The following is a 20781-nucleotide window of genomic DNA, read 5'->3' as shown; positions in this document are numbered from 1 at the left end:
CCCCCTGCACCTCCCCTCCACTTGCCCCCCCACTTCCCCTTCTCTCCCCCCTGCCCTTCCTCTGCTCTCCCCTCCCGTGCCTTCCCCCTGCACTTCGCCTCTTCCCTCCCCTCCCCCTGCCCTCCTCCTCCTCTCCCCCTGCCCTCCTCCTCCTCCTCCTCTCCTGTCCTCTCTGTGTGCCCGGAGCAGGAGGAAGGGGTGGGGGAGGTTCCTGCAGCTGTTGCTGAAGGCTGGGTGAGGGTCTTTTCCACCACACCCTCCCAAACCCGGGGCTCAGTTCTGACAGCTGATGGGGCACTGGGCAGGCGAGGCTCTCAAAGGCACCCCTTCCACCCCTTGGAGAACAGCATCTTGTCTTTGCTTGGAAGCTTCCGCAGATCCCCAAGTGAGTGGTTCCCACAGATGGGCTGAGGGGCAGATGGGGGCGGCAGGTGGGCCTGCCCTGGCTGTGGGCCAGGATTTCCGTGGCCAGTGGCCAAGGTGGGACCCGGGCTCCTGACCTCGCGATCCGTCCTTCACCACTGCCGTCTGTTTCGCATCAACGTGAGTCTCTGTACCGTGTCACGGAGCAGCTACCGTGATCTGGGCACTGGGCTAGGGGTGGAATCGGACAGCTCCTGGTCCTGAGCGGTCCCGGACCAGCGCTGCTGTGAGGAATCACCAAGAACAACAGAAGTTTGCTCTCTCCTTCCCTGTTCTGGAGGCCCGAAGTCCGCGTGCAGGTGTGGGCAGGCTCGGCTCCTTCTGGAGGCTCTGAGGGAGGGTCCGCTTCTGTCCCAGGCCTCCGTCCGGGTGCCGGTGGCTGCCGACGGTGCTTGGTGCCGGCACACGTCACTCCCATCTCTGCCTCGGCCTTCACGCAGCCGTCTCCGTGTTTCTCTGTGTCTCCTGTATGTCTCTTAGAATCCACCGCCATTGGATTTCAGGCCCACCGCAATCCAGGAGATTTCACCTTGATCCTTATTTTAATTACATACACAGGAGCTTTTTTCCAAATAAGGTCACATTCTGAGTTTCTGGTGGACATGAACTTTGGTGGGCGGATGCTGTCTAACCCACCACAGACCCGCAGGCCCCGAGAGGGAGTGCACCGGGCTGCAGCCCGACCGAGGCAGGCGCCCCGTCTGGAGCCCTGCTCAGCCCTCCACGCCATGCTGCTCGTGGGTGCAGATCTGCCTCCTGCACCTACAGCTCTTTCCCGGACTGCGTCTCTTCCTCCACAGTCCTTCCTCCGACGTCCCCTCCTGGCATCCTGGTCCCGTCTGCCCTTCTGTGTCCCTAGTGTGTGTGTGACCCGAGGAGAAGCTGCATGGGGTCTGGAGCCAGCTGTGGGGACAGTCCCAGCCTGTGCCCCAGCTGCAACCCGCCGTGGACGCCTCGAATCTGGTCTCAGCTCGCCTTGCAGGGGCTGCGTGCGAAGAGAAGTGCTAAGGCCCTTCCCGGGGTTGGTGGGAGAGCGGGACGCTCTGAGGGAGAAAACGCTTGGCTGAATGAAGGCGGTGAACGGACACAGGGATCTGGACCCTGGCAGTGGGGGGCGGGGGTGGCCCTTCCGCTGTCGTCCGTGGGAAGGGGGTCCAGGGTGAAGAGGCTGAAGCAGCGGTTGTGCTGGGGAAAGCAGAGCCGCCAGCCTCCCGGCCACATCAACGGGTGGGGGCCGGGGAATGCGGTCCAGGGATCAAACGTGAGTTGGCTGCAGATTCCTTGGTGAAAAGTGACGTCCCCTGGGGAGGGCCGGTAATCAAAGTATGAGGACGGAGCTGCTCCGATGGCGGTCAGCGGAGGGCGCCGAAGAGCTTCCTGCCCTGACCCTGGAGAGCCCAGGCGGAAAGATCCAGGCATGGCAGATGGGGCCCCAGCTGGCGGGCAGGTCAGGCAGGAAGTGGGGTCTGCCCAGGTCCGTGTGCCCCGGGCAAGTCCCCACCTCTCAGGTCCCTCATGTGCCAGATGGAGACTCTGAGGCTCCCGCCTTTCCAGAGTTACAGGGTCAGGAAATGGGAAGGAGACACCACTTGTGGAAAGGCTCGGGAAGCATTAGAAACGCCTGGCAGTGTTAAGGCTCACCCTCGGCTCACCGCTGCTTCTACAGACGGCTGCTACTAGCTCGTGATTACAGGCAAACAGCGCACATAGGTCCGGCCGTAAATCAGGCAGACGTTAGCTTCGTCCCGTGATTCCAGCGCACCCGGCAGAGACCCACCTGGGAGGCCTGGCTGTGGCCGGTGGGTGCTATCGCTAGGTGCTTGGGAGACGGTCCACCTGGGGCGTGTGGGGCTCAGGCTCCCCGTGGTCCGCTGGGGACGCACCCCCCGACCCCCCAAGCCTTTCCCTTGTCCTCCTTTGCTGCTGCTGTTCCAGCTTTACTGTCCCCGCTCACATGCCTTTTCTCACTCCTGGACACTCTACCTTACTCATGTCAGACTCAAGGTCACCGGAGACTAAGCTGGGCTGGAAGGAGAGCTCAGGCTCAGTCTGTGCCTCCTCGCTGGCCAGGCAGGCGCGTGTGTGCACATGCATATGCGTGTACAGACCTGCACGCACACGCTCACACACGTGCGTGCATGTGCACCCAAAACACGTATGTGTGTGTGCAAGTAGCGTGCTGAGAGCATCGTGGGTTTGTAGCTGTGTGCTGACACACATGTGCTCGTTCACACGTATGCACACCCGTGTGTTCACTGGGTGTTTGTGCGCGCTTGTGCACAGAGGGCAGAGAGCCCAGACCTCCTGGACACCTCGCAGAACCCTGGGCCCGCCCCCTGCCAGCTGCCACTGCCCATTGGATGGAGCCCTTGGGGGAAGTTACTGGACATCTGGGCAAAGCAGAGCAGAAATGAAATAACCGCCAGATTTGCAGCATGTTACCTGTTTTTATTAAAAATCAATGACACAATAGAGCGATTCCACTCTATCTTACTTAAACAATATCCACTGCGTGGGAGCCGGGAGGCGGGAGGGGGCCCTGGGGCCGGAGGGGGGCCATCTGGGGGGGGAGGCCGCCGGCTCTGTGAGCTGCTCTGTTTCCAGCCGCGCGCCCCCTCCATAAAATAACCGGCTCATCTCGGCCCCATCAGAGCCGGGATTTACTGCCGGGCCCACGATTGCCTGCCACACGCCTCTCTCGGTTTTATTCCCGCTATTTATCATGCCGGGCCCTGCCTCAGCGCCGGAGGGACAGTTAATCAAGGCAGACTTTCTACCTTGTCATCCGGGATTCTGCTGGCAGAAAATGTGAACCATAAAATTAAAATCACGGGAAGTCTGGAATTTGCAAGGAAGCTGGTGGTTTGGGGAGGAGGAGAAGAAAGAGATTTCCCCAGCTCCCTGCCCCGCATCCGGACACACCAAAACACTGAGCTGCGGGGACTCATGGCCCACATTCATTTCCCCTGCAGGCGAGTTCCCAGGCAGTGCCCTGCAGACCTCACCCCACCCCTTGCCTTCCTTCCCCTGCTGCCACTCTGCTCCTGCCCCGATATCCCTCCCTTCTGGAGGAGGTGCGGGTGAGAGTCCTGGCTGTACAAGAGAGTCAGGAAGTGGGCACCCTGGGGATTAATGACGATGTCTGACCCGGAGTCCGGAGGGAGACCGTGCAGGTCCCACCAGACAGGCGGCCTCCCCTGGCACCCGGATGAGCCTCCTGGCCAGCCTGTCCCCCTGCCCACCCCTTACTGTCCTGGGCCAGGTGGGGGAGGGGGGGAAACGGGAGGCCCCAGGGAGGAGAGGAGCCCACATCTGTGTAGCCTGGCTGTGCTGCGACATGGGGCGAATTTTCCAGCTGTTTCCAGAGATCCCAGAGAACCAGATTAGCATTTTGAGCTGGAGTAGGCAGAGCGCCTCTGCTCCGTGAGGCTGGAGCCATGCACAGGGGGCCTTGGCTCATCGTTTAATCTTAGAGAGCAGGGGAAATGGATTGCTTCCAGATCCTTCTAGACCTTTCTGTGGAAAACGGGCAGATTTTATTCCCTTTTTAATTTTATTATGTGGAGGAGCCGGCTGGGGCTGGGAAGGGGGAAGAGAGAGACAGAACATATAAAACCCAGTGCCTGCGGGCTGGCTGGGCCTGTGGGTTTAGAGCGGTCCCAGGGGCCAGCATAGTGGGAGCTCCACGGGCACGCGCCCCGTCCAGCAGCACAGAAGGGGGCTGTGTTGCTCTTAAACATAAAGTCCCTATAGCTCCACGTGAGCCCTGGTGGGCGTCGGGGTGTGGGCGCGGGCGTGTGTGCACGCGGGCGCGGGCATGTGTCTCCCCAGGCCTGCTTGTTGCAGAAGGTGTGACGGCGCTAGAATAAATGGTTTTCCAGATCCCCGGAGGACAGCGCAATCAGGCCGAATGTCTTCCAAAGACCCCCTGTTCCGGGAGAGAGGGGGTGCTGCCCAGTGCCTGCCTCTAGTGGGCATGTTGGGGGAGCCTTGTGTTTGGGAACGGGGTCCCCTGATTCCGGGCTGCCTGGGAGGCTCCCTAGTACCAGCCCTTCGTGACCCCAGAGCCTGGCGTCAGGGCCGCGTGATGGAGGGTGACAGCGATTTGCAGCTGCAGTTCAGAGGTGCCCTGGGCTTTCCCGCTCCGGCACGGCCTTCCTGCACTCATTATTTATTTAATCATCTCTTTATGATTCTGGAAGAGCCAGGGGAAGGAAGGGGATGGGGGAGGGGTCAGGCAGAACGACCCTGTCGTGCCTCTCACCCCTGATGGAGCCTTGAAAGAACAATGTTCGCATGGGCAGCTGTCAGTCACGGTCATCTGTCTCTGAGGTCGCAGGAACCAGCCAAGGTCACGGCAGGCCTCCCAGGAGTGGGGGCGGGGGGGCAGCGGGGCAGTGCAGGGAATCCAGAGGGCAGCTGGGGTAGGGGCTGGAGGTAACACAGGCACAAAAGTGAAAAGTCAACTTCAGGTTGGACTTGGCTGTCTGGGGCCCCCCACTTCTAACAGAGTTGGTCCCTGGGGCAGAAGAAGCTGGACCCGCAAGGATCCCCTTCTCCTGCCCCCTGCACCACCCCCCAGCCCCCACAGGAGGCAAAAGCACCACCAGGGCCCTGGGTGAGAGGGGGGTTACAGCAAGAGTCAGCTCTCAGGACAGAGGCCGGTTGACGAGCCTGGACCTCCATCCCGAGACCTCCCCTCCATGAGCTCTGTCTGAGCTGAGGTAGCTTCCTCTGCATAGCCCTGCCCTGCATGACCCCGACCCCGTCTCCCGGGTCCTCTGCTCTGGCCACATGGAGATGGGCTTCGAGGCTGCCCTCTGCCACCAGGCCTCTGTGCCTCTGCCCGGTCCCACCCCGACCCCGGGCCTCTCCAGGCCCGCCCAAGGCCGCTCCCCACTGCACGTGTGCACACACACACACACACACACACACACACGTGCACGTGCACATTTCAGAATATCCCGCCCTCCCTTGTCTGTCATGCAAGAGGACTGATGGACAGCCTTAGGGCAGCTACTCATGGACCGGCCTTCCCTACCAGCCACGGCCCTCCGCGGCACTCCCTGTGCATCTCTGCGGTGCCGACACGTGGCAGATGCCTGTCGGCTGCCTGATGAGTGAGTGGTTCCTGGCATTTCTAGAAGGACCCATCTGCTGTGTGTCCCCACCCAGCACGGAGAGCTCCATGGGGACCCCCCCCCCCCCAGGGAAGCCGGGATCCCATCCTGCTCTTATGCAGATGGCAGGGGGAGGAGCCTGGGGAGGGGGCGATCACCAGGGGAAAGCATAGCCATCACTTTTGTGCTGTAGAGCCCCCGAGACCCCTAGACGTCCCCCAGTGACGTTTTCTTGGATTTGGAATGCATTATGTGATTTAGCTGTTGTTATAGATTTACCTTCCTAATTATGTTTGGCTTAGAACAATGTTAAAATTGTTTTGCATTCCCTGGGTACACAGAGCCCGGGCGTGGGAGGAGGTGGCTGGGGATGCGCGAGGTGGCAGGGAGAAGATACTCAGGATGTAAGGGCTGCAGGGATGAGCCACGTGCCGGTAATGAAGAATTGTCTGTGCAGAGAGCGCCTGCAGACAAACGGCCATGAGCTCCTGTGGCTGCTGACACCCAGCAGAGCGGGAGGCGGCTGGGAGCAGGTCTGGAGCGCCAGGGCCTGAGCCCAGATGACCAGCGTCTGTCCGTGCCTGCTGTGTGCCAGCCCCTGCTCTGAGGATTGTCCTTGAATTGACTCACTCGACCCCACAACCACGCTGATGGGGTGCGTACCGTTGTCTTTCTCCTCTTTGCAGAGGGGTAAACTGAGGCCCAGAGAGGGGAAGCCACTGGCCTGAGGTCCCAAAGGAGACGTGTGGCCCCCAGCCAGGTGTGCATCCTCTGTGTTAGGCCCTCTCCAGCCAGGTGGAGGTTCTGAACTAGGAGCGTCCGCAGGCGACCAGAGACGGGCAGAGGCGCAGGGCGCGGCTTACTCACACGAGGCCCCTGGGAGAGGTTTCTTCTTCCTTCCCTCCCGGGCCTGGGAAGTGGAGACCGTCCCATTTGCAGAAGTCGGTTATTTTCAGGGGTGCACTCCCCCCCGCCCTTGCTGCATGAGAGTCTGCTGCTACTGATGCCCTCTGAGGGTTCGCTGCTTCCCCCAGGGCTCCAGCACTCAGCCCTTACCTGAACCCCCCGCGGCCCCAAAGCCCGTTTCCCCATCGGTGTTCCCAAGCAAGACAGAGCTCTCCCTAAAGTTCAGATTCATATGGATTTGAAGCAACATGAATTTAACCCTCTCTTTCCTAAGTAAGATACAGAACGTATCTGGTCCCCCTTGCCCTCTTGGCTAATCCTCTCTTCGAAGTCAGACAGCCAGACCCCTGGGTGCTGAGGACCACGGAGAGCCCCACGCTGTTCCCAGCTTCCTGGATCTGGACGTTCCGGAGAGCGTCAGACGGGAGCTGGGCTCAGAGAGATGGAGGTGAGCTGTTACTCTTTCGTGGGCTTGTCTGCAAAGCCGAGGCTTCACTGCCCCTTTTCTCCCAGCTCTGGCCACGTTTGTTATTTCTGAGTGGACCAGGCTGCTTAGCGCCCCTTCTGATTCCACGTTGTCCAGAAATTAGCACAGTTTCACTGTCGGCCTGGTCTCTGTGGCCAGATGCCTGTTCTTCGTCAGTACTGAAGTCTTTGCATTTTGCAGGCAGATCTGGTCCTGCACTAAGGAGCTTGGTCCAGGTCCTTTCCAGAGGACCTGGAGGCGATGCTGGGGTTTCTCCCCTCCCCGCCCGTCGAATCCCCAAACCCGCTCACAGCACCCCAGCGGACAGGCAGGAGAGGTGCTGCTGAGATGCTCCCCTCTGATTGTGAAGGCAGCACTGAGGATTTTGAAACTCCTCGGGGACAAGAGCACGCCTCTCCATGTTCTCTGCCTGCGTTCCGTCTACCTGGAAGCCGTGGCTGATGTAACTCAGCTGGAGCGTTTAGGGGTGTCGGGCATGGGGGGAGGCACATTATCAGGAAGAGGAGTTAGTGAGCTTTTATGTCCTACTATGATGTAAATGTTGGGATTTTTACCCTGTCCTAGAGTCCAGAAAGAGCTGATTTGCTTCCAGCAGTTCCAGATGTTTCCATCTTGGAAGTTGAGGGGCGTGGGTCCGCCAGGTCCTCATCATTTGTAACAGTCAGCTCTTGCCGCGTAACAACTACCCCATAAGTCAGAGTATTTAAACGGTTTTAATTCGTAATCGTCGATCCTCATTATTCGTGGATTCTGTATTTGTGAATTTGTTGTCTCGCTAACATTTATTTGTAACCCACAAATCAGTACTAATGGCACTTTTGTGGTCATTCGCGGGCACACGCAGAGCCAGTGTGGGTGCTCCCAGCTGAGGCAGGACAAGATGACACTCTGCCTTCTTGTTTTCGACTCTCATTCTGGAGACCAATAGTCTACTTAGTGCCAGAGTTTTTGCATTTTTTTTTTGTGATTTTGCTGTTTAGAGTGGCCCCCAGCATAGCGCTGAGGTGCCGTCTGGTGGCCAGAAACCCCGGCAGGCCGCGATGTGCTCTGTGGGAAAATGCGGGTGTTCGATAGGCTTCATCCAGGTACCAGCAGGCATTGTAGCACTGTTGGCGGTGAGTTCGATGTTAATGAATTGGCAACACATATTAAATAAGATAGCTTTAGCCAGAAGCACACATACAATAGGCTTATGTATTGGTGGGCTGACAAAAACGTTGTGAGAGTCCCCTCCGCTAGGAGCACTCGTTCAGTATTCTCCAGTTCAAGGTTAGTGACGACTTTCTGGACCATGACCCCAGGAACCCGCAGAACCGACCGCGTTTTGCTCATGCATCTGCGGGTTGGGCTGGTATCGGCTCATCTGGGCGCTTCTCCTTCAAGCTGGGGGTTGGCCAAGCGTGGCTACTTGCTCTGCGGGGGGCTCATTCTGGGTCCTAGCTGCCGAGCTGCAGCTTCCCGTGGGCAGTGTTGCTGCCCATGGCACAGGCACAGACGGGCACACAGGCCCCTTCAGAGCCTCTGCTTGAATCACACGTGCTGACCTCCCATTGGTCAAAGCAAGTCACGTGGCCAAGCCCAGGCGCAGGAGGTGGGGGGGAAGTAGGCGGGTTTCTACCGGAAGTGCTGCAAAGTCACATGACAGGGCAGGGCCGCCCGCCTGTGAACCTTTGGGACCATCCCCGATACTCTGCATAGGGAGGGTCTCCACGCCAGTTGATCCCAAACCTGGGTAGCTGGGATGGGGGTGGGGATGTGGCAAAGGAGTCCTGTCCCAGCGGCGGGTGGCCGGGGAGAAGAAGGCGTGGTGAGGCACCTGCTCCTCCCTCTCCCGGTGGCACCTGGGTGTCCTGCTCTCTGTCCGTGGAAGCACAGCCCAACAGGCAGGCGTGCGGACCTCGCCAACACCAACAGGTCGGAGGTGTCCGTCTCCCGCGCGGGTGACCTGGGGCGGGCCCTGGGAGGCGCGGAGAAGGAGGCAGGCTAGTTAATGCAGGGGGCTGTAGTGGGGACAGCAAGAGAGGAAATCCCGGATGCCGCGGTGGTGTTCTAAATGTCTTATTTAATGACATCCTTTATACGCTTAGCAAGTTAAGCGTGAAGTACAGATCTGTAGGGAGCCAGCCTTGCCAGTGGTGGGGCTTGTCCTACAGACCTACTTGTCCTACTAAGAAGAGGAGCCGGGCAGAATTTCTAGGATCCTTCCAATTAGGTCTCCTTTTGAAAGCTTGTGCCACACTCGCTCTTTTGTTTTTTTTCCTTCCCCTGCCTCAGGGCATTTCCCTGGTTCCTCATCAGTAAACGAATCTGTTCCCTTCACATCTGGGACGCGGGGCCTTTGATACCGGGATTCGTGGGAAGGAAGGAAGAATAATTAACAAATCAATTAATTATCCTTTATTTCCACTTCAAACAAATAAGGTAGTTTTTTTTTTTTTTTTTTTTTTAGCCAAACAGGTTACGCGTGGATAAAGGGTCATTAGTGACCATTTAAAATGAACATGTGTGTGCAGACTCCCCACCGTCCTAGATGCCCGACACGCATATGACTAGCTCCTTCTATGAGCTGAGCTGGCTCCGGTGGCCTAGCCCAAGAAGCGAAGCTCCATGTAGATGTTTACTTCTGTGAACCCAAAACGAAGCAAAAAGCCCACTGAACGAGCGATTCCACTTCCGCAAAAGAATCGGAAGCAGGGTCCTGAGGAGATACGTGCACATCCATGTACGTGGTGGGACTGCTCACGCTCTCCAAAAGGCGGGAGCAACCCAAGTGTCCGTCAGTGGATGAAGGGATAAACAAAACGTGGTCCACCCACACAGTAGAATATTGTTCAGTCTTAGAAGGGAAGGAAATTCGGATGCCCGCTACATAGATGGACCTTGACGACCTCTGCCGAGGGGTCAGCCAGTCCCAACAGGACAGGTGCTATAGGATCCCACTTACACGAGGTCCCTAGACTCGTCGAGTTCACAGAGACAGCTGTAGAGTGGTGGGGGCTGGGAGGCTGGGGTGATGGCTGCACAAGAACGTGAATGTACTTGAGCCGGGCGCTAACACATGGTTACGATGGTCGTGTGCTGGTGAGTCGACAAAACACTGACTAGAGGCATGTAGGACCGAAACCCCGTGTTTGCTCAGGACGGTGTTTCAGTGTTTGCTAATTCAGTGATTGCCGCGACTTTGTGATGTCTAAGTTCCATGAATGATGAGAATCGCCCGCATCGTTTGAATGCGTTCCATTTCATGCTCTCTGTGTGTGTCTTCGGGGGCCCTGAATCCCCCCTTCACGTTCCTGTGCTGACACTCGTGATCACGGGCTCAGGCCTGAGTTCTCATACTTTGCTGTAAAGAGTGGTTCACTGATTTGATCTGGGAAATTTCAAGCTGTCCTTCTGGCTGCAGATCTCAAGTCATTTCTGATCTTTGACACGTGCCCGCCATGTTTCCGGCAAAAGTGAGTCAGTAGGCTGATGCCCACAGGCACCAATCTGAACCTCGTGCTCTGGGCGTGTGTCGGCACATCAGCGCTGACCTCGTGCCCCGTGTTCTTATGAGGAGTCTGTTGGCAGATGAAAAATAATATTTGTTGAGAATAGAATAGGGTAAATCATATTTATACTTTACTCTAGGAACAAAAGTACTTTCCAAAGCATATTTGATTTTGAAATCACCTTTCTGATTAAGAGTCCCTTAAAAAGCACAGTTAAATAAACTACGGGTTGGAAAGGCTCCTTAGTGTAGACATGGTTTTCCATCTGTTAGTGGGTTGAACGGTTTTAGGCACGACACGTTTGAGCCGCCATCGTCCACTTTTCTCTTACCTGTTTTTTTTTTTTTTTTTCTTCTTCTTCTCGGGAGACATTTCAGACAGGCTCATGCTCTTGATTCTTTCCTGCCATTGCAAAACCAGTGCCCCCCCCCCCCCAGCAGCCAGGCTGAAATCAAACACCTTCTCGGAAGCCAGAGGCGCCCCTGGCATCCCAGTAGCAGAGGGGGGAAGCCCGATTGGTGCACGTGTCTCCAGGGAGCAGGTGGAGCACCAAAGATGACATCCCCAGGCCACCTCCTAGACCATCCGGTGGGATGTGGGGTGAGGGAGGCCCAACCTGTGCCCCCCTTCCTTCTGGATTCACAGAATTCCCGGGTCAAGGCTGAATATTCGTGCACAAGGCCGGGGGGTGATCAGAGGTGTGGGTACATAGATCAAAGGCCGTGTTTAATTTTTAAACTGTCTGTTTCCCCTTAAAAGAAAGAAAGAAATGAAGGTATCACAGGGGCTGGAGTCAAACCCTGGCCCCCACTCACAAAGTACGTGACCCCAACAAGACCTAGACTCTCCCAGCCTCGGTCTGTCCTCTGTGCACATGGTCCCCGTGTGGCGGTCTGTCCTCTGTGCACGGGGTCCCTGTGTGGCAAGGCTGCAGGAGGGAGGGCCAGTGCCCACGTGGCTCAAGCAGGTACCCGACAGGAGGCTGTTGTGCAGGGGGCACAGCTGAGGAGGGTGTGGGGTGGGGTGCCGGGAGGCCGTCTCCACCGGTCCAGGCCGGGCACCTCAGGTCCCTGGCTCGTGGGGACCTAGCCTCGCGGCCACAGGCAGCCCACTCCACCCGTCGCTTCTGAGTAAGGTACAGGCCCAGACTTCTGGGTTCTCTCTCTGGGCCTCCGTGTCTTTGCCACCGGCCTCACCTTGCTGCACCCCTTTCCCATGTCCCCCTCTGTCCCTGTCCCCAGAGGGGATGGTCTGGGGGGAGGATGGGACTCCGGACTGTCCGAGAGCCTTCCGCATGGAGTGGAGCTGGGTGTGGATACACGGTGGCCACTGGTCACCGTTCCTGGAGCGGGCGCGTGGACGTGTGTGCGTGTGTGTATGTGTGCATAGGCACGAGGGGCTGTTGGCCTCCACAGCAGAAGGGGACCGTCACTGGGGGGAGAGTCTTGGGGGAGCTGCTGGCAGGTGGAGGCGGAAGGTGGGACAGACCTGGTGGCAACTCGGGACATTCGAGCGTTTCTTGGTTCCAGGGCAGCAAGCTGGGGCGGACGGGAAGCATCATCTACCTGGATGGGTCCAGCACATCACTGGTCACGTCAAGGGTCCTGTGGATGATAATGCCACCACATTCAGAAGGAACATGGTCTCATTGGAGAGGCTTTTTGTGAGCCTCTGGGTGTGGTGGGTAGGGGACTGAGCCCCATGTGGGGACAAGTGGACAGTCGGGGCCAGCTTGGGATGGACCCAGATGCCGGCCAAGGAGCTGGATGCGAGAGGCAGGCTGTGGGCAGCCACCGGCCTGGAGGGTGGCTCTCAGGTGACGAGGGGGTGTGCATGCTCCTCCCCTGCCTCACACGGTGACAGGTGTCCCCAGGCGTCCCCTCCGGCTCAGCAGGGGCTCCTGCGGAAACCGTGGCTCCCAGGTGTGACTGTGGACACGGGTGGTTTATGGGGCTATCCCCGTGGGGGCCAGGCACCTACAAGGGCAGAGGGGGAGGGGAGGAGGGCAGCTGTGCCGTGGCCGCCGTTCTTCAGGCTGCGGGGACAGGTGGTCTGGACGCCCACTGTCAGGGGAGGAGGGGTGCGGTGCCGCGGCCAGGGGCCACCGGACACAGTGGTCTCATGGTGGCCACGTCAGGTGAAGTGCCAGCCGCAGCCAGCAGGCGGGGCCCAGCCGACGGCCACCTGTGTGGGACAGTTTGGAGAAACAGCAGCCTCACAGAAGCGTGTGCGTGTGTGTGTAAAAGTGAGTGTGAGGGCATGTGGCCGTGAGGCAGCCACGTGTCCCCACCTGGCCTTTGTGCGTGCTTGGGGGGAGCTCGGTGCTCTCTAGGGTCTCTTCCTACAAGGACACTAATCCTCCTGGGTCGGGGCCCCGCCCGTTTCCTCAGTCAACTTGAATTACCTTCCCAAAGGCCCGTCTCCAAATGGTTACCCTGGGAGTTGGGCATCAAAGCGTGAGTTTTGGGGGGACACAGTTGAGTCCGCGGCCGATGGGGACGGAGGGAGAGGAGCCGGGGGAGCCGGGGGGTCCCGGCTCAGGGCCCCCAGGCAGGCGGGGGAACAGCCACCTGCGGTTCTGAAACAGGCAGAGGCTCCAGTGTCCCCCTGTCTGACCTGTCCCGGCGCTGAGTGCTGGGCCTGGGGACCCTCTTCCGGGTCGTATGTCTGTCTACCTGACAGCTCCCAGGACAGGTGTGTGCAGCGGGGAGGAGCCGTCTGTGGCCGTTGGGGGCACCACCCGAGCCACGGTGTTCCCTGCACGCCGCCAGGGCCGCAGACCCAACGCGGAGGGCGGACAGGGTTGAGGGGGGGTGGGGCGTGGGGCACAGGGGCTGGGCTGGCGTCTCGACCACATCGGCAAGGAGGACGCCCGATGGTTTTATAAGGCAACTGCGTGTCTGCCGCGGCTGCCCCAACAAGTCCTGGGGCTGCGGGCGACCCAGGCTGCTCCCGCTGCTCCCCCACACGGCCTCCTCTGCCTCCCCGTCTTCAGGGGGGTTCTCGTGACCCATCGCCGCCCTCCCTGACCACCCCCTTCCCCCTGGGGCTCACCAGCCCAGAGCAAGGCGGGTGCTAAAGCGTGAATAAGGCCCCTGCTGGCCTCTGCTCTGCTCCCCGCTCCCTCCCCGCTTCCCTCTCTGGGTGCCCCATCTCCGCAGGGCTGATGGAGGGCACACCCTCCCTCCCAATGTCATCTGGGTGGGACTCTAATAAAGGTCTGGGCGCAGCTGGCTCCATGTCTAACTCAGCGCCCGAAGGTGGCCGTGGCCTTTGATGGATACGTGACAGGCATAACCCTTGGCAGAATGGCGTCTGGACAGCTCGCTCCCTGCACAAAGTCCCCGCTGGGCGGGGGGCAGGGGGGTGGTCCCAGAAGGGAGGGGGCCCAGGAGAGCCCTCTGCCTGAGGTCCAGGACAAGCCCTGATGAACAAGATCACTTGGTTCCACATCAAGGTGCTTTCTTCCTGCTTCCTTTATTTTTATTTTTTCATTTCTCCAGCCCTACAGGGTGGGGGGCACCTGTGGTTCTGTGGGGAGCAGCTGAAACTGTCGGGGGGGGGGTGTGGGGGGAGTGTTGCTGAGGGCATGTGGTGGCCACGGAGGGAGAAGCACGGAGGGCTGAGCCTGGGGTCTTCCCGACTTTATCTCCCCGGGTGTTTTCCTCACTTCCCTCCCTTCCTCTCTCTTCCTCTGGCCCCCCCTCCCCCCCCCCCCCCCCCCGCCGCCCAACACGGCCCCAGATGGAGGAGGAGGAGGCCACGCTTCCTCGCTGGGTCTGTGTGGGATGCGTGGGGCTTGGAAGTTCTTGGGATCCCCCCTTGCCGGGGTGATGAGCCCACATTTCCCACGTCCTCGACATCAGTGGCCTCCCTGGTCTGTTTCCCAGGGCCAGCCGTGTGTGCTTGGCCGTGATGTCGCTGGACGGGTGTGGCCTGCAGGCCTCGAGAGGCCTCAGGGGCTTGGCCAGCAGGGTGGGGCCCTGGGTCTGCAGGAGCTGAGGGGCCTCACCATGTGAGAAGCAGCCGTCCACACTAGACCGTCCTCGCTTCTGACACCAGCTTCAAGTTCAAGGAGCCCCAAAACCACTCTCAGGTTGCATAATTTGCTGGAAGGACTCACAGAACTCCGAGAAGTTGTACTCACGGTTAGGGTTCCTGACAGCTGAAAAATACGCCTTAAATTCAGCCAGTGGAAGAGACGTGTGGGGTGTGGTCCTGGAAAGTGTGACTGTGGGGCGGGGTGGGGGGGGGCGGGTCCACTCTGATTTCCTGGCCTTGCCCCAGAATTGCTGTGTGCTTGGAGACCCCCTCCCGGAGACCTCCCTGAGAGGCCGGGCCCCTCCTCCTGACAGGCAGGAGAGGGCCTGGAAGGGCTGGGATCAAGAAGTCCAAGGGGGCTCTCCATGCCTCCCAGGGGACCCTGCCAAGGCCTTCCTGGGGGCACAGGCTCTCCCTCCCTTCTCACAGACCCCCAGCTTATGGAGGCGTATGATAACGGGAGTCCCTGACCCAGCGCTGCGAGTATGTTCCGAAAAACCTATAGATGAACAGGTATTTTTAAAAACGGCAGTATATTTAAAATGCGCCCGGGATCTTTCCATTTTCACATTAAGAGAAACTTTGTGAAGTGAATCATCAGCCAATTGGTGTCTTTTAAACATCAGATTTGCCTAAAAGGAGACACACCTGCTAATCTTGTATCACTCGTGATTCTACTACAAGAAAGGATTTTGGGGGTGCCAGGGGCATCCAAACTTGCACAAAGTAACCATGCCTTAGAATTCCTTGGTGCTTTGGTATTTTTCCAGAATGCTTTTGTGTTTGTCAACACATCTGACTCCCACAATGGCTCTCTGAGGGGGCCTGCGGGGGGTAGGGTTGGGAGCTAAGTGGCTTTTCCCCTGGTGGAGATAAAGGCTCTGAGGGTCAGAAATTAAGGGGCGTCCCCAAGATCACGGTGTGTAAGGTGGCAGAGCTCCATGCATCGTGTGCCAGGAGGCCCCAGGGTGCCTCTACATTTCATGCACACACACATGCATACATGCACGTGTATTTACACATGCATGTGCACCTACACATATGCACGCACACGAGCACACATGCACATGCATATATGTGCACTTACACACATGCATGCTCTTACACAATGCATACACATGAGCACACATGCATACATGCATGCACACGAGCATACATGCACATGTACATGTGCGCTTACAGGCACACACCCACACACGCACATGAATACATGCATGTGCACTCATGTACATCTACACACATGCACACGAGCATACACGCACATGTACACATACGTGTGCACTTGCACACACCCACACATGCACCTACACTTACACATGCATGCACACCTACACAGTGCGCACGTGTGCACACATGCATGCACATGGCCACACATATACTTGCATGCACACACACGAGCGCACATGCATATATGTGCACTTACACACATGCGTGCGCTCACACAATGTATGCACACGAGCATACGTGCACACATACATGTGCACTTACAGGCACACATCCGCACATGCATACATGCATGTGCACTCATGCACATATACACACATGCACACGAGCATACACGCACATGCACACACACGTGTGCACTTGCACAGAGGCATACACCTCTGTACGTACGTACACTTATACATGCACGCACACCTGCACAGTGCACACGTGCGCACACATGCATGCACACGGTCACACATACACTCGCATGCATGCACGCGAGCACACGTGCACATGAGCACACATGCACGCACACGTTCACATACAGGCATCCATTGTTAATAGCTAGCAAATCCTTGTTGCCTCTGATGCATTTCTGAAGTTCCAGTTTGACCTTCTACGTCTGCATAAAACCTTCAGACACACAGGTCTTGACCGTGGTGGATCTCTGGTGTGTCCTTAGCTTTCTGGAAATCCCTCCGATGGCCATTTGCAGGAGGAGGATTGGCTCACGGCAGATGGGAGGTTGGTGGCAGCGTCCTGTGCTCTTGGGGGTGCCTGCTGTGTTTGCTTTCACTGTGGATCATTCAAGGTGTAGACAGGACTGCATCCTCTCACCAGGGGAGGCCTCCCGGGGAGGGGAGATCATCCCAGGAGCAGTCAGAGGGACAGAAGAGTCGTTCATAGCAGCATACGGCTGGAACACAGGGTTGCACACGCACACGTGCACACATGTGACAGTGCAGCCCACAGACACAGGGAGGTAGCGTGAGGGGGAGGGAGACTGAGGGAGGGGCTCAGCTGCCTCAGGGACGCTCCCACTAATGCACAGCGTCCGGGGGCCTCGGGATGCGGCTCTTGTCTCGAGCTTGGCCCACCCGGTCCCTCGGCACCAACAGCCATATCACCCCCAGTGAGTGAGGGCTCGTGGAATCTATTTGTCCCGCAGACTGTGGTATAATTGCTGCACATTAAAGACGGTTGCGTTTGAACCGGGCTGTGACCCAAGCTGGGTCAGCACAGACAAAGCTACATCGCCTTTAACCTGTCACACCCCTGTGCCCCTGTCGGGCCAGGTGTCCGCCCTGCCACTCGCCCACCCCCCCCCCCCCCGCCCAGGTCAGACCCCACGCTCACTTCGCGGGTGCGGACTTCTCTTGCACATCTCCTTCTGAGCAGAGTGCAATGCCACCGAGACTTCGGGGACGCTGAGGGCACTTGGCACAGGCCCCACTCACCTCCCTCTGTGTTGGTTCTGGTCTGGCCCCTCGGAGGCTCTCTCTGGATCTTCCTGGCTGAGAAGCAGCCTGGAGCTGGGCTGGTGGACCGAGCCGCATGCCCGGCCACCCCCGTGTGCACGGGGGACTGTGCACGGCACCTGGCTCACACACACGGCATGTCACTTGATCGCACCGGGTGAGCAGCACTGGCCAGCTTGCCGTCCAGATGCTTCTATTGCAAGATCGGCTGGGCATAGCCCGGATCCTTCTCTATGAGGTTGCTTTAGGAGATTATCTGATGGGGAAGAAGTGGGCAGCAGGTACCTTTCTTTCACTGTAGAAAGAACTCGGCTGACTTTTCGTGTGAAGAACAGGAGTGTGTGTGTTGGGGAGAGTGGGTGCGTGTAAAGAGGGAGACACCCAGCTGGATGAAGTGTGGGGCATCCCAGAGACTCTTCTACTTTTTAAAAAACTGGTAAAAAAAAAATGTGTAACATATAAGTTAGCATTTTCACCATTTTTAAGTGGACAGTTCAGTGGCCTTAAATACATTCACGCTGTTGTGCGTCCATCACCATCATCCGTCTCCAGAACTTTCTTCATCTTGCCAAACTGCCACTCTGTCCCCATTAAACACCAGCTCCCTGTGCCCCCTCCCCCAGCCCCTGGACTCCCCCCCTCCCCCCACCCCACATCCCCCAGCCCCTGGACTCCCCGCCCCTGCCTTCCCCCACCCTACATCCCCCAGCCCCTGGACTCCCCCTGCCTCCCCCCACCCCACATCCCCCCAGCCCCTGGACTCCCCCCCCCACATCCCCCAGCCCCTGGACTCCCCCCCCCCCACCCCACATCCCCCAGCCCCTGGACTCCCCTCCCCTCCCCCCCACCCCACATCTCCCAGCCCTTGGACTCCCCCCCCTCCTCCCCCCACCCCACATCCCCCAGCCCCTGGACCCCCCCCCCACCTGCACCCACTCCACATCCTACTTTTCTGTCCCTACAGAGGTGGGTGGAGCCAGCAGCGAGTGGGGAACTCTCCCTGGGATCTGCAGTGTGGCCCCCTCTGCCCCCGGCACACGCACGCTTGCTCTATGCGGAGACCCCTCTGTCGCCCGTTCCAGACCGTGCATCCCGCCCTCTGTGGGTACAGTTCTGTGGGCTAGGGGTTTGCCTCTTTGGAACCCACCTGGGCTTTCAAGCAGGTGCGGCCTGAGCTACCCAGCGGTTTCAGAAATCACCGGAGCGCCCAGATTCCGGTCCCTGCTGGCGACATTGCAGCCTGGCAGCCGTGTTGGTGGTGGTTTATTCGCCGGCTGGAGGCGGTGGCAGAGGAGGCTTCCCCTGCACGTGGGCAGCTGCAGAAATCGGCTTGGGAGCCCTCTGGGGACAGAAGGTAGGACAGTGCCAGCCTCTCCTGAGGCCCTAGCTCCGTCACAGCCCCTCTGCCAGGCCAGCCGGTGGCCCAGCGGCTCCTCCTAGTCGTGGGTATTTAGGAGATGGCCGGGCAAAATGGACAGATGCCACCCTGCCGTTGCCCTCGGGACCCTCGGGACCCCCGGGACCCACCTGTTCCGTCGTGCCCTCTCTGGGGCTGTGCTTACCCTCAGCCCAGCCAAGACCAGCTTCTGTCTGCATCCTTGGGATCCACGGCACAGCCTCGGAGCAGACAGGTAGATGGACAGACGGATGGGCAGACCGGGCGGGACGGAAGGGGTTAACCGTGACGTCAACACGCAGCCCATGCACGGCCCACCCTCAAGTGCACATTGAAACGAGCCCCGAAGGGGGGGGCTTCGCTTGGAAAGTTCCATGCTGATCCATCTTCCGTGGGAAGGAGGAGATTATTCACCATTAAAAAGTAATAATAACGGTGTGGAGGCACTCAGCTGTACGTTACCCAGAAAGACGGGGGTAGGGTGGCGAGCTATTTTTAATGGTCTCCACGGTGACAGAGACTTTGTTTATGGTTTTTTTAGTCTTTCGTTCCTCGGCGAGGCGATTGCTGATTTGCGTCTTGTTAGAAAACGCTGCTGGCGAGCCCCTGGTGTGCACAGGAATAGGGCCCCGAGGGCGCTTGGGAAGGGGGCCCGGGCAGATCCCCGGGCCGAGGCTGCCCAGACCCAGCCTGCGTGACCTCCCTGCCCCGTCCCCTGCCCGCCCCCGCAGGGGGGTGCCGCCTCGCCCGCCCCTTTGCACGGCCTCCGCACGCCCCTCTCTGCCGACCACACCCGCTCCCCAGAGCCCCTGGCCACCTGCTCAGGGCAGCTGGGCGGGTCCCAGCGCCTCCCCCTGCAGCCCACGTGGGGCCAGCGGGGCCGCTTGCCGAGGGCTCGGGGCCCAGGGCCGCCGGCTGTGCCGCAGATGGCACGGCAGCTGTGTGCCCCGCGGAAGCCAACTCGAGCGGCTGCTGGCCAGGCCCCAGAAGGAAGGCGCGGGCCGGGCACGCAGGTGTGAGCGCTTCCTGGGCTGGGGCCCAAGTGGGCTCGCTGCTGGCTGCCCACCGCCCAGGTGTGGGCCCGAGAGAGGGAAAGAAGGGAACTGCCGTTCGGTCTCTGGGGTCGTGGGTCGGCCGGCACCGAGAGCGTTCTTCCCCCCGGCCTTGGACTTGCTAGTCTGGTGAACACCTGCCTCCCAGGGGCCATCGGCCACGGAGAGGACGGAGCTCACTGGCCTCACAGCCGGGGGCGGCGGGGCCTTCTGGCGCCTTCCTACGGGTTCGTGTTGTACGCCGTCCAAGGACCCCCGGTGGTGGGCGTCATTTTGTGCTGCTGTCCCTCCCCCCCCACACCCCCCCCCACACCCCGTCACACCACGACTGATGGGAGGCACGGGGTTCAGAATGCCTCGTGGCTGCAGCAGGTGTCGAAGGAGAAGCAGACCCTGCTGGCCTCCCGCTCGGACCAGGCACCGGCAGGGCAGCTTGGACACAAAGTCGGGAACCTGAGAGAACGTGGCCTTCACAGCCCCCAGCTGCTTCGTAATGTGGGGAGGACATCTTGCGGGGACCGTGAGGAACAAGCAGGCGGCCCCCACCGACGAGGGTGACCTGGGTGGGCCGGGGGTTTTTGTTCTGGTCTCTCTCACCTTTCAAAATATTCCATCTGTGGGTGATGCTTTCAGGCAATTCTCCCTCCCCTGTTTTCTTTCCTTTTTTTTTTTTTTTTTAATTTTTTAAATGTTTATTTCTTTTTAGAGGAGAGAGAGAGAGCACAGCAGGGGAGGGGCAGAGAGAGAAGGAGACACAGAATCCGAAGCAGGCTCCGGGTTCCGAGTTGCCGGCACAGAGCCCTACACGGGGCGCGAACTCATGAACTGTGAGATCGTGACCTGAGCCGGAGTCAGACGCTCAACCGACTGAGCCCCCCAGGCGCCCCTGTCACTCCCATTTTCTTAAAAATCAGCAGAGGCCTTCGGGAAAATGCCCAATTTCCTTTTCCCTGAGAGAGGCTGGAAGATAGGCAGGGGAGGCCGAATGTGACGGGGAAAATCTGACGGGGTTGGGGGGTCAGGGGCCTCGGGGGTCCGCCACACGGTCGGCAGAGATCACATCACACACACTCACCTGTACATGCGGACACACACGCATGTACACGCATCGCACTCGTGCATGCACATATACACACACACGTCCACATTCTCATTTAATTGTCCCCACCGGGAGCATTCAT

At 59.1% G+C, this 20781-nt stretch overlaps 1 protein-coding gene and 1 long non-coding RNA gene across 4 annotated transcripts in view; one reads left to right on the top strand and one right to left on the bottom strand.

The window, feature by feature from the left end:
• The window catches only part of RBFOX3 (RNA binding fox-1 homolog 3), a 448365-nt gene that overhangs the window by 163396 nt on the left and 264188 nt on the right, over positions 1-20781 (top strand). The gene's annotated exons all lie outside the window — the stretch shown is intronic.
• On the bottom strand, positions 11076-14627 carry LOC109494494. The gene is made up of 3 exons (XR_002738139.2): positions 14440-14627; positions 11916-12031; positions 11076-11178 (listed from the first exon to the last, which is right to left on the bottom strand). It is a non-coding gene; the product is annotated as an uncharacterized LOC109494494 (long non-coding RNA).

This window comes from Felis catus, chromosome E1 (genome assembly GCF_018350175.1).
Source record: "Felis catus isolate Fca126 chromosome E1, F.catus_Fca126_mat1.0, whole genome shotgun sequence".
In the NCBI taxonomy this organism is placed as follows: Eukaryota; Metazoa; Chordata; class Mammalia; order Carnivora; family Felidae; genus Felis; species Felis catus.
This window is presented reverse-complemented; position numbering and strand designations above follow the sequence as displayed.